General features: G+C 39.2%; 1 long non-coding RNA gene across 1 annotated transcript in view; it reads left to right on the top strand.

The window, feature by feature from the left end:
- The window catches only part of LOC119691074, a 46,677-nt gene extending 35,024 nt beyond the window's left edge, over positions 1-11,653 (top strand). The window contains exon 4 of the long non-coding RNA XR_005253827.2: positions 11,043-11,653. This is a non-coding gene — a long non-coding RNA (uncharacterized LOC119691074). The remainder of the gene's footprint in view (positions 1-11,042) is intronic.
- The last annotated feature ends 768 nt before the right edge of the window (positions 11,654-12,421 follow it).

Below are 12,421 nucleotides of genomic sequence, written 5' to 3'. Positions count from 1 at the left end.
ATAAGTGTTCGGGCGCGCGTTGTCACCGACACTCAGCAGCTGTGTTGTAAAACATTCAAGAACTATGTTATATTTCTGTTTTAATTAATGTACACTGAAGCAAAATCAGTGTATGCTAAGAGATAAAAACTCATAAGGACTGTTCAGCATTTTCTACACTGATTTTTTTACCTATGTACGTACTTTAATAATTCTAGTCATCGTCGTTAAAACTATAAGCTATTGTGCATTTGAATGGCAATGCTGTAACATAAAAAACATGATTAATTTAGTGCACGCAAGCTCAGTCGCTCAATTTCAGTATTCGGGCAAGTTTTCAGATTTATCAGCGGGCTAGTGCATCTGTGTCGTCAGGTCTAGGCGTGAGCGAGCAGCGTGCGGCGTGAGTCAGGCGACCTTGCGGCTCGGGACACGCGAAGCGACACAAAATTAAAAACTATTTATTAGAGAGGAGAAACGCGCTGACAGCCGAGGCCGCTCGTCACTGTAAACTATAATAACCATACAAACTATAGCTAAACGGAATCGACGTGCGATCACGGAATAACTCACCCGATGTTTAGTCTACTCTAGCTCCGCCTCAATTGTCAATCCCACATAACATCCGTCAACGAAATTAATTAATTAAAATAACAGTTACGAAACGTTTACTTTCTAATAATGTAACGTCAAAATACTTATTTTCCTGCAGTTGCAAATGCGGACCTTCTGATTCACCTGTAATTTACTGAACGCAAAAAGTTGATTGCGTTGTTTTTGCGCGCTCCGCTGCGAGTTGGCCGTCGAATTGGAACATCTATTTGTGTCGCTCGCAGCTCGAGACGACATCATTGTGGCCGATATATGAGCTTCCACCGAGTACTCGGATAATAAACAAGGGCCGTGAAGGTGCTGGTCCGTTATCGCCCGGAGTACATTCCCCCACAGCTACATCTACTCGCATCGCCCGATCCGTCCGCGCTGATATTAGCTGTCGATACGAATGTCATTGATTCAAATATAACCTCGAGAATGCCTAGAATGCAAGCGTGCAAAGGACGGCACAGACTCGGTGGCCTAGTTACGGTGCATCTGGTCGGGCGCGCTTATCTACGCGCCCGTGCGCCCAGCGACCCGCCAGCTGGACCTGCGGACACGCGGGTGTGACGCGCAGTCATGTACACAATGCCGCGATGATTTATGTGCACGCGTAAAGTTTAACAGCCCATCAACTTACGAAAGTGAGTTCGCACGCGCCTCGGCGAAAGTGACATACGTGAAATCAGAAGAAAGGTGGAGGGAGGCGGTGCGGCTGCAGGCAGCGCCGCGCGTTGCGTCAGCGGCCCCGTTGGCAGGGCGGACGCGTATTTCGAGCCGGGCCTGCATGCACCTCGGCTTCTTTGCGAAACGAGCGGTTATGCAAGGCGCGCCGCTGCCAACTCGCGGCGACCACTCGCGCGCACTCCGCCGGAAGGAAAAGTGGAACGCGACGCAGTGGCGCGGCCGCGGGCGCGCGAGCCGCACGTGCGGAGTGAAGTGTCGTGACAGTGCCGCTTCTAGAACGTTACGGATTAGTGCCACCCGCCCACTGTGGGATTATTTTAAACTAGATAATTAGTTGTTGCTGGTCCCCGGACCCAACCCTGTGCCCTGTGCCCGCCGCATGCGCTTGCCTTCCCGAGCACGTCACATGTGCGACCTACATGTATCACTTTCTAACTCCACTCGTTCAACCGCTTGGAACTTTCATTTTTAACCCTCTTCAACTGATCTTTATGATATCCAAATATGTAAGATACGCGAGTGTATAGTTTGCGCCGAATATTGTTACCTATGTTAGTGAAGTAAAAGTGCATTCAGCAGTGTTATTTATCTGAAAGTTGATAGAATGTAGTGAATATTCGGTGGCTAACTGTACGTGGTCGTATCTGCTAGTCCGGTCACTAGCGACCCCGCCGCCGGTGGCTCGCTGCGCCGGCGCAGATTACATCTCGCGGTGTCGCAAGCGGCTGACAGGTGCTTTCGTTTTAGAAATCCCAAGCTCTGGTCCCCGCCACGTCACGAGCCGCTCACGTTACAACCACCTCATACTACGGCTTCAATATTAATTGTATTGTTGTTAATGTGTAATTGGTGATGCGTGCGCGCAGGGAAAGTGCGCGGTGAAGCGAGGCGGCCGGCGCTTCCTTCGTGCACTTTTCAAATTGCTCGAGTGCATTATTAGCTGAATACTTCATAATAATCGTCGTGACGCAATCTTTTCCGCATGATGAAGAGTAAATGCTAACGAATCGTGTTCGTGTGTAGTGAGTGAGCCGCAGCCTCGAGGACGTATTAATAGTGGTGCATGCGTTACGATGACAATTAACTGAGTCTGGTTATCAAGTGCCCCGTGCCGCCGCAATTGCACAATGCAGCTAATCTAGCAAGCAAATAGCTAACCTATTTGACCTAGTTTCTAAATGTCTGCTTCGGAATTATTCCGACACTTTCAATACGTTTCTTGACTTATTACTGTGCTGCATGGGCTATGAATCTTAGGGGAGTTTTTCATATTAGTTTCAAAATGTTGTTGATAATTTATCCCTTTGTGCAACACGGGTGCATGACGTCAAGTTTGGTTGCAGCGGTGGGCGGGACTCGTTACCGCTTGTATCTCTGCATTTAATAGTCCTTGTACATTATGCACACTGAACACTGGTACCAGTATTCACTGCTTTGCTGGGTACTGACTGATCTAGTAAGAGCTTGAAAATTTTAGGATATCTATAAAGGACAAATATAAGAATCTAGTCGTTCCTAGTTTCCTTTTCATTGTCGCTTGGTCTCCTTCCTTCCACTGTAAGAAAATAGGCTTATCTGTTTGTTTTTCTTATCGATGACAGAAGCGCGAGCAAAACCTTGCGCAAAGGTTGCCTATCTATTATGTTTATACTTTATAGACCAATATTTCTTACGAAGACTCTTAGGTTTCAGTTAAACTTATAAGATCAACTTTTAATAGTAGACAAAGTTGCTTAAAGATTTACTCGATAATTTTATTTCAATTTAAACTGTAATTAAATTAGGTACTATGAAACATTTATTGCACTAAGTGATAAACGACTGTTTAATAGTTGATTTAATCGATATAAATCTGTGCAGAGTAGATATAAATTTAATATTGTAAGCTTTGTAAAATCCAGCCGATATATGCTTACATGCGTTAAACTATTTTAAGTGCATAAAAATACATATTTTTACCTTGAGTAAGGTTACGAAGTGTCGATGCGATGCGCTCAGCGCATACACGTGACAGCTGCATCGAGCGCTGCGCGGGCCGAGCCTCGAGCGCCGCAGCGCTAGGGCTAGCCACACTAGATCAGTTTTAGTACCGAAGCCAGCGCGCAAGGCCACCAGTATGACCCACTTACGTTCACCTTTGTTTGTGTCTAATGCCAAGCTGAAACCACCTCTAACTCCCAACTAAAATAACCTCTAATGCCACGCTAAAATAGCCACTAAATGCTTAGCTAGAATTACCGCGAGTACATTTGCTCCGTCATAAATTAATTCTACATTTTAATAGGCACGACAGTCATTTCATTGCAACTGATTATGCACTTTATTGTGCATACAAATTAAATTTATTTTAGTGTTGCATTTTCTCTCGGCTGCACTGAATTACTTTGTATTCAGTACCCGTGTATGCCGCACAATATTTCTCTGGACATTATTAAAGCTATTCATTCGGTATTCGCACATGCACATAAATAGAAGCACTTTACATATCTGTCAATATTGCACGTGCCGATATGATGATGATAAATACTTAGCCATTAAAATTCAAATGAAATATTGTAATCTACCTAAGACATACTCTTTAACTTCTAAGATTAACGTTAGTATATTTTTCACAAAGACTAGCTAGAAGGAACATTAAAATATCTCCAACTTGTACTTAACGATCCACAACAATACCGAGAGATTGTTCACCTAAGTATTTGTAAGAAAGCATTGCTGTAAATTGGCTTTCATATCATCACATCACCACATTTGCACAAAAACGCGCCACTTTCTGTTCATACTTTCACTTGTGTGAGAAGATTCGGTGCTAATTCATTCACTTTTACATTTATTGCATAACCCCTCACAGAGTACGTATGGAATTTGACTAGTCACTCTAGCTTACGAAAAACTAAGTTTCGTAGCGATGCCTAGCTAACCACGACTTTATCGACGATATCGTTTGTTTTTTGTTAAGCTAGTATAACCCTAAAGACGCTCTCGGCCTGCTCTGCACGACTCACGACTAACAAACACGTTCTATGTCGGCAACAGGTGGAAAACCATTTTCCTACTTCTAATTCCCCTGCACGTTGCATCAGTGTGGTAATTATTACGTCCATGTGTTTATCTAACTCCGACCTTGCACCGACATGCATAGGTGATGTGATGTCAATCAGATAACGCGGACTACTCGGAATATCTATGAGTTTCCATTCCGTCTCGGACTTAGTATTCGATGCATAGTTTCCCTCGAGGTATGCAAATGCTCACAATACGTGACAATCATCGTCCTATCACCTCCCTTATGCTGCACGTTTGCTAATCACTTGCGGCCGCTAAACTCATAATGTTACTCAACATTCATCACCACATGCAATTAATGTAAATACAGAACTAACTGGAACTAACCCGTGAAGGTGGCTGGATAAATAAAGTGCTAGGTTAAACAAAATAGAGACTCTAAAAAGTGTGAATCGCGCGGGACTAGTGACGTGCCAAAGACTTAGTGCTGCGAGCATCGTGCACTTCATCGATATATCGATATCGGCGTTTGTTCGCCTCGGAGTTCGTGCCAGGAGTGCGTTTGCAAAGCACGCTACAAGTTTGCGTTATTGCAAAGTTGACACTGTAAATGCACTATCTGGTACGACACCCCGGGGCGAGTTGCGACAGTGCTGCCACCACGGAACCACCTTGAACCACCCCAGAACTGATAAACCCAAGTTAAAGTGCCGCCTTGACGATTTTCGACTTATTTTTTCCATGCCTACACATTTTATTTTGTTTATTGTAATGTTTAGTATGTTATGTTTAAGTAGACAGCTTTTTAACTGATTTATTAACTACTTATATGTTTAGATATTGTTATGCATTGGGTTTTACAAATTTATTTGTATTTTATTATGATTACCTATGTTTTCACATGTATTTTTTATAATAGGGTGAGTTATACTGAATATTGATGTAAATGTAGCTAATTTCCATTAGAACCGTGTATTATTTATTTCTAAAAACTAACGTTACTTCGTTTAAAACTTTATAGTTATAGTTAAGAAACATCTATGTTTTGGAAGTATCCATACAGGGAGTATTCATACAACTCACCCTGTATATGCATAAGATTCAACATTTTGTTTAATTTATTACTCTTTTGTTTATACTGTTAAGTACTTACTTTATTTTGATGCTTTTTATTTCTCGTGTCTTATTTTTGTGGTCACTTTCATTACAGCCTTTTAAACTTATTTCTTTAGTTTTATTTTAAACCTATAAATTATCAATATTTACATATGCAAATTATCTAGTATTTGTACGTCTACAAAAGACATCTCACTTCGGATAATAGAGAGATAATAAGAAAAAAGAGATAATAAGAAAGAAGATATATACGTACCTAATAGAGAGATAGACTTAGTTCATAAATAGCTCAATAGACTCCCTCGTCTAGGAATGGCTGAATGGAATAGTTTCTAGTAGCGAACAAAGACACGAGAGCGGCGAGGAAGCCATTGTTGGTCGCAGTTCCCTCCGGCAGCCTTCAGCGGTAATTATCCTCATTGGACCGCCGCCGCCGCCGCCGCAGACCAGCCTAGCATACCACCACCGAACATAAGTAATTGACAATCCATAAGCAGCGTCGCTCGCCTGTCAAACATCTGTCTGATTCATATAAGTTACGTCAGATTTAACACGCGACGCTGCTTGTTAAGGATTGTTAATAATTGCTTATGTTCGGTGGTGGTAACCCTACAGGGCTGCGCTGCCGCTGCCAACCACATTATCACCTCTACCCAACTTCTCCAAACAAACAGGTCACGGCCATCTAATAACACTAAATTATCCAAAAAGATAATTCAAACTACGTACTGATTTGATTGGATAATAACAGGAAACGTATTAAATAGCGTGGAATTATATTTCGGCTGCACGTTAGAGTTACCTACACAAATTTGGCGGTTGGCCAACCGCTAACCGTACAGTTAAAATGATATCAGCGGAGCAGATTAAATATAGGTTAAGTTTCAGTTATTTTCGCCCGTAGGTGTGGAAAAGGCGGAGTGTCAAAGTGTATTCGCTATGATATTATTAAATGCAGTTGGAAATATCTTGCCGGCTGCGTTTTACTCATTGTCTCTATTCTCGTACTAGCGTCAAGGTCTCATATCGGATGAGTGCAGGAGGGTCATTTAAGCTTACGGAAAACGTAGTTTCCGAATACTCCTGGACTAACCACTCTGTCTAGTAGTATTAAAAGTTTTTTGTCATGCTAGAGTAACCTTTAAGTGTCTACCTACATTGCTTTAATAGAGATTCTAGGAAAGGATGTTCGCGCGAATTTGCGCACTACGCGGTGTGTTCTATAGGGCTATTAAGTGGTAGATTCAATACTGAATCCTAAAGTTGTAAAATCCTAGGTACCTACCAGTACATTGCATGTTATAATTATAGTATACCTACACTTAATTTGTACGTCCAACTAGGACAGAACATAGCGCTAATTTTAAAACCCTACCATCATGTTGTACCTATGTTTCACAAATAAATAATTTTGATTTTGATTTTGATTTTGTACCAGTGTACAATAGTGTACATATTACCTTTACTGGTGTATTGTCATTTTCAATAAATAAAATCTTAATAAAATAGGAAAATTTAAACTTTCAGCATTCTACAATTTCTAATCTGAGATAAACAAATATGTAATTGGCTAACCATACCTGCACATCAAATCCATTGAAATTATTACTACTGAATAGTTAACCTGAAAAGTCCTTGCAAAATATTGAAGTTATTTATCACATCCTTAACTCACAGACTGACGTCATAACAATATTGAATGCAGTTAACCACTCTGTATTTCTATTGGTAACGACGGCACGTCAATGCCTAGGCATTACTGTCTTTATTGCAAGATTGTTAAGAATCTTCATCATGTTATGTAAAAACGTATGAGGAATTGGTTTTGTAGCTACTAGGAACCTAAATATGAATTTTAATCCAATAAATAATGTTCTGTTATTGGTGTATTTTTTTTTTGTTTTTTACTAAGTCTATCTGTATGCATTGTAATTTAGTACGCTTTAGCCTTAGTTAAAAACTTCTTAATCTGTCCATAAGGTAGAAGTCCTACACATACAGACAAACTTTCAACTTATTACACTCATCCTTTTCAGTTATACATATATCTATGCAATAGATCATGTATAGGCATTCGATAAAGATCTAGGTCAGTCTGCGTAAATACCCTAGGTACTAAAATGGAGCAAGATGTTACTAAGGCATCGCAGGCGACATCATAACGTGCACATTACGTAGGTAGGTATGTTCCTACGCATGATTACCAACATCTGGGCCAAGTTCGCTCGTGTCTGAGACTTGTATGTAAGTAATGTGCCCTAGGGAAGCCACACAAATGTATAGTCTTAGTCTCTGGGGACTTGGGGACTCGTTGCGGCATACAGGTAATCCCATTTCTTCATTGTGTGAAACAATACATACTGAGTTATAGTGTATTATGATTGATTATGATGATATATGGGTGGAATATATATCATCATAATCAATAGGTACATAATCTTAGACAATTGTCATGCTAATAGTAGTTGATACCTGTTTCAAGTATTAATAAATATAAATAAATAGATATATATACTGCCTTCGGGGGGTTCACTGATATAATTAAACCCTTATACATAACAAGCAGGGTTTCTTCTATGCGCACATTTAGGCATTTCCATGAACATAGAAAAAGGTATATAATAGCTATCAAATCTTTCCATACCTCGACATCGATACCATTCTACAAACAGGTTACCGCTACCAGCTACTGAAAACCTGAAAACATAATGGTGTAGGTACTTATACATTTTACGATAATTTTATACCTTAGAAGAGTATGCCTATTCTATTAGTTACCAAACTCAACACCCATCATCATCATCATCAACTTACCTAAATGGGAAAGATTAGATATTGGAGACGGTTAGATTACAGGAGTCCCTGCTTTTTATGTAAGTAGCTGATATATTGTGCCACTCGTGGGCTAAGGGTCCCCCTACTAAATCCACGCATCCCAGATCTATGACACTTCCTTTAGCTGTGTTTTTATGGTTCAACTTGATTTTTTTTCTTCTGTTTCCAATCCAAAAATGTACTTTTCTACAACCGATTATATTTGTTTCCGAAATAAATACCTTTTTAGTTGTATGTTGTTTTATTTTACACTTCTTCGACTATGTACCTGTACAGTGGGCAAAATAAATAAGAACCTTGTCGATATGATAAGACGAAGAACACCTTTTGGCTGAGTATCATCATAATTAACCATATTTTGTTATGAATCAGCTGGCAATAATCAAATGCATAAATCACTGGAGACATTATAAATGATAAATAGATACGAGTCTGGAGGTCAAATTGTAATAATTCACATTCCATAATTATGATAGACACGGACCATTCGATTCAGATAGTTTAACTAACTACAGATTAAATCGAGTATACTACCACCACAAACAATAATAAATTATACAGGGTTTTAGAAAAAGGAAAATTATGTCGATTCTGAAGGCACAAATTGTAAATTTAGTGCTGTTTTCCGTAGTGAGTTTCCGTAAATCTCATTTTCCACTGGCATTTTTTTTAGTTTGACAAAGTTACAATGCCTTCATAATCGATATCATCGGAAGCCTGAAAGGAAAAAATCGTGGTCATCCACGTTTTTTTTTCACATTATGCATTGCATAAAAACTGTGAAATGTTTAAAATTCGAATCGGTACCAAGCCGTTGATATAAAGTTGTTCAGAAGAACAGTATTCTATAATACGAAATATAGTTCTTCATTATTGTCTATAAACGCTGCTGGTATTTATCGACCATAATATCTTAAAAACTGATAGGAATTCAAACAACACGAAAACGCAAAACCTTACCCATTGGTCACCAGAGGCAGGAGGGAAGCTCTCAAGCCCCTGAAAATGAATAAGTAATAGTAGTAATATTGATTTTTTTTTTGAATAATAAATAAAAAAAAAAAACAATCAAAGGTCCTACTTAGAAGTAGATACTTTACTGCTTCTGGTATGTAGGTAAGGTAATTCTGCTATATAGGTATATATGCAGACAGTCATGTCATCATCTATACACATAGCTAGGTAGTACCTATCCTAACAATACCAATACACATACTCGCATATATAAAAACTACAAATTCCTTATAGTATATTATGTGAGACATGACTATAAACACGTGCCCTATATGCCTTTAGTTTGTCCCAAACAACTTGATAGTTCCTGAAGTTGCCTGCGATGACACTTTTGTGCTGTGTCAAACTAACCAACTTCGTCGATCTTTGAAAAAAATAATAGGTGGTTTATTAGTTTGACAAGGAACAAGGTAAAGAGTACATTCACTGCCAGATTCAGAACTACCAAGCTGCTCATTGGGCCATTCCTCGTGATAGGCCATTCAACTGAAAGGAGACTTTACTTTTATATAATTAAAGACAATAGAAACCGCAGTCGACTGAGTGTAGTCGACCCCGCCCTGGCTAGCTCCGGCCACTGCATAGGATGATACAGTAGCTCACAGCACTGCTGCGACTACAAGTATATAAGAAGAGGAACAGACAGGAGGTATGGGACTAGCGTACAGATTTAAAGAGATGTCGGTTGACGGTGAAGAAGCCTCCTCTGCGGATCTGCGAGGGGTTCATCTAGGTGGATTCTTGTTCAGTAAAGGATGATACTGCAAGTAACATGCCCCTGAAAATAAATAAAAGGATAGATAAAGTTAATGATACTGATATATAGGTAATATATAATTAAAGCGTCTACATGTCATAAGTATCTGAAAAATCTCCTGAACATTGTTCAGTTGTAGGGTATCAAGATATTCTGAAATAAAGGTAGATAGAGGATTGGAGATGATAAAGGTAGAAAGAGGTACATAGATTACATGAATGTTAACTGGCACATCGATCATGAAATAGACCTATAAAAACATAACCTTATTAACATTGGTATTGGTACCTAAATATACCTACCTAATACTTACCAAGCAAAAAAAAAAACATGAATGCTCTTTATCCTGTTATTGTTCCATTCGCAGTCAAATTCAAAATTCAAAAATATTTATTGAACAAAAACATATCACAATTTACATTTTAACAGCGGGCCCCGCACTAGTAAAACTGTATCGCGGGCACCCAGAATACAAGTCAAATCAATAGTTTAGCCAATGGCGGAAATAATACCACGTGTTTAGGCTAAGCATAAGGGTGCTCCTAGAGGAATATACTGTATATGTATAGGTACATGTACCTAGTGTGAAATGTGTGAAACAACTAGATAAGTACCTACGTAGGTAAGGCTCAAGTGTCAGTGACAAACACTAGAGATGTAGACTATGGTCTATACTATCTAGATCGATAAATAAGTTAAATAACCTACGACAGCCTATTTAGAGATGGATCAGTATGGGAAAGTCCAAAATAAAAACTTAAACGGCGGTATCGTTTTCATTGATTTTAGAAACAAGTCAAACTACAGTCATATGTCCCGGATTCGGTGTGAGCACTCTCATCTACAGTTTGTAGCTTTCAATAAGAGAAAACCAAGGAGAAAGAGATTTTACGAAAATTAAACTAAAATTTCCATTTCAATAGATAGGATATCTACCTACCAACTGTTGCGTTGCGCTTGCGCAGTTTCCCCAGTTACTCGTATTCAGGAACATACTCCTAATTAATGTTGTTTAGGCCGTCAAAAAAAATAAACCTGTTATTTCTTTCAGGTTACCGGCGCGGCGGGGCATCGGAATGAGAAGCGAAACCTCAATCTTCATCGTTGCATCTCTAGTCTATAAGTATCTTTAAGATCATGTAGGTATTCGTGATATATGTAATATGATGTACTACTGGCCTACATCCTAACTATGGGTTTTGGTTCACTACTTACCCAATTAGCAACAAGTTTTCACTACAAAACTAGCGATAAATAACTTCGGTACCAATAGTTACCATCTGCATAAGTAATCTAATATCAATCCAATAGGCGCCCATTGGCGATTCGAAAGCAACATAAAAACCAGTTATTTTATCAAAGGAAATGCCACATTTACTTAAGTAGAAATCACTTTAACTTACCCACATCCCACATGTAGGCAAGTATCTACTTAGTTATTTATACCTTGGAAGTGTTTGACTGACGAGTTTATTGGAATCTAATCAAATATACTCGATAAATAGTAGGTAAGCTTCAAGTACCAAATTTCTCCTGTTTTTAAATTCTAAAATTTTCCTTACATGCTAGTTATATGTACTTACTGCCTATTTATGTAAAAAAATTAAGAAGAAAACCGAAGATTCTGGAAACATGGAAGAATGTGAACGGGTTGACCGCGTTGGCAGTGTGGTTAGCTGGTTGTTGTTGACATCCAACAGCCGCTAGCGACACTGCTCCGGCGTTCACCCGAACCCTGCGACATCAACTAACAAAAGAAGATCAAGAAAAGAAGATGAAGAAGAAACAGAAGAAAGAAGTATATAACGCCGTGAATCAACCAACTGTAAAAGATACTTATTTGCATTTAGGTTGATTGGTGTATTTTCAGAGAGCCTGAACTCGCATCGCTTAAATCGGAGATATACCTATACCTAGTGTAAATTTCAGAACCAAGAAACATATAAAAAAAAATACGTTTAATAAATTGGTGTTGATATATTTTTTGTGTACCTCTACTACCTACCTAGTTAGGCTACGACTATTCAAATAAGACATCCTGTAGTAAAACTATGACCATCCATGATGGAAGAATCAGCTACTGAAACTGAGACTGCTAAATCATGCTAGTAAACGTTAAGGCCATTCAACATAATCATCATCAGACTATAACAGTTCACTGCGGGACGTAAGCCTCTCCCAAAGCTCACCACTGGAAGCCATCTATAGCTTCCCGCCATCTAAGGCCATTGCTGTATCAAGACTACCCTAGACCAAAGATCTTTAGATTCTGATAAGTCCGTTCAAAATAGGTACCTACTATTTTGAACGGACCTTCTATACAACAACAACAACAAGCCACCTAGCTGTTCTCAAATGTTATATTCTGCCTACTGGTTACCCACGGCACAGTCTAAGCCTAGTGTGAGAACCCCAGCTACCATAGTTTTT

Source organism: Plutella xylostella, chromosome 25 (genome assembly GCF_932276165.1).
Source record: "Plutella xylostella chromosome 25, ilPluXylo3.1, whole genome shotgun sequence".
Lineage (NCBI taxonomy): Eukaryota > Metazoa > Arthropoda > Insecta > Lepidoptera > Plutellidae > Plutella > Plutella xylostella.
This window is presented reverse-complemented; position numbering and strand designations above follow the sequence as displayed.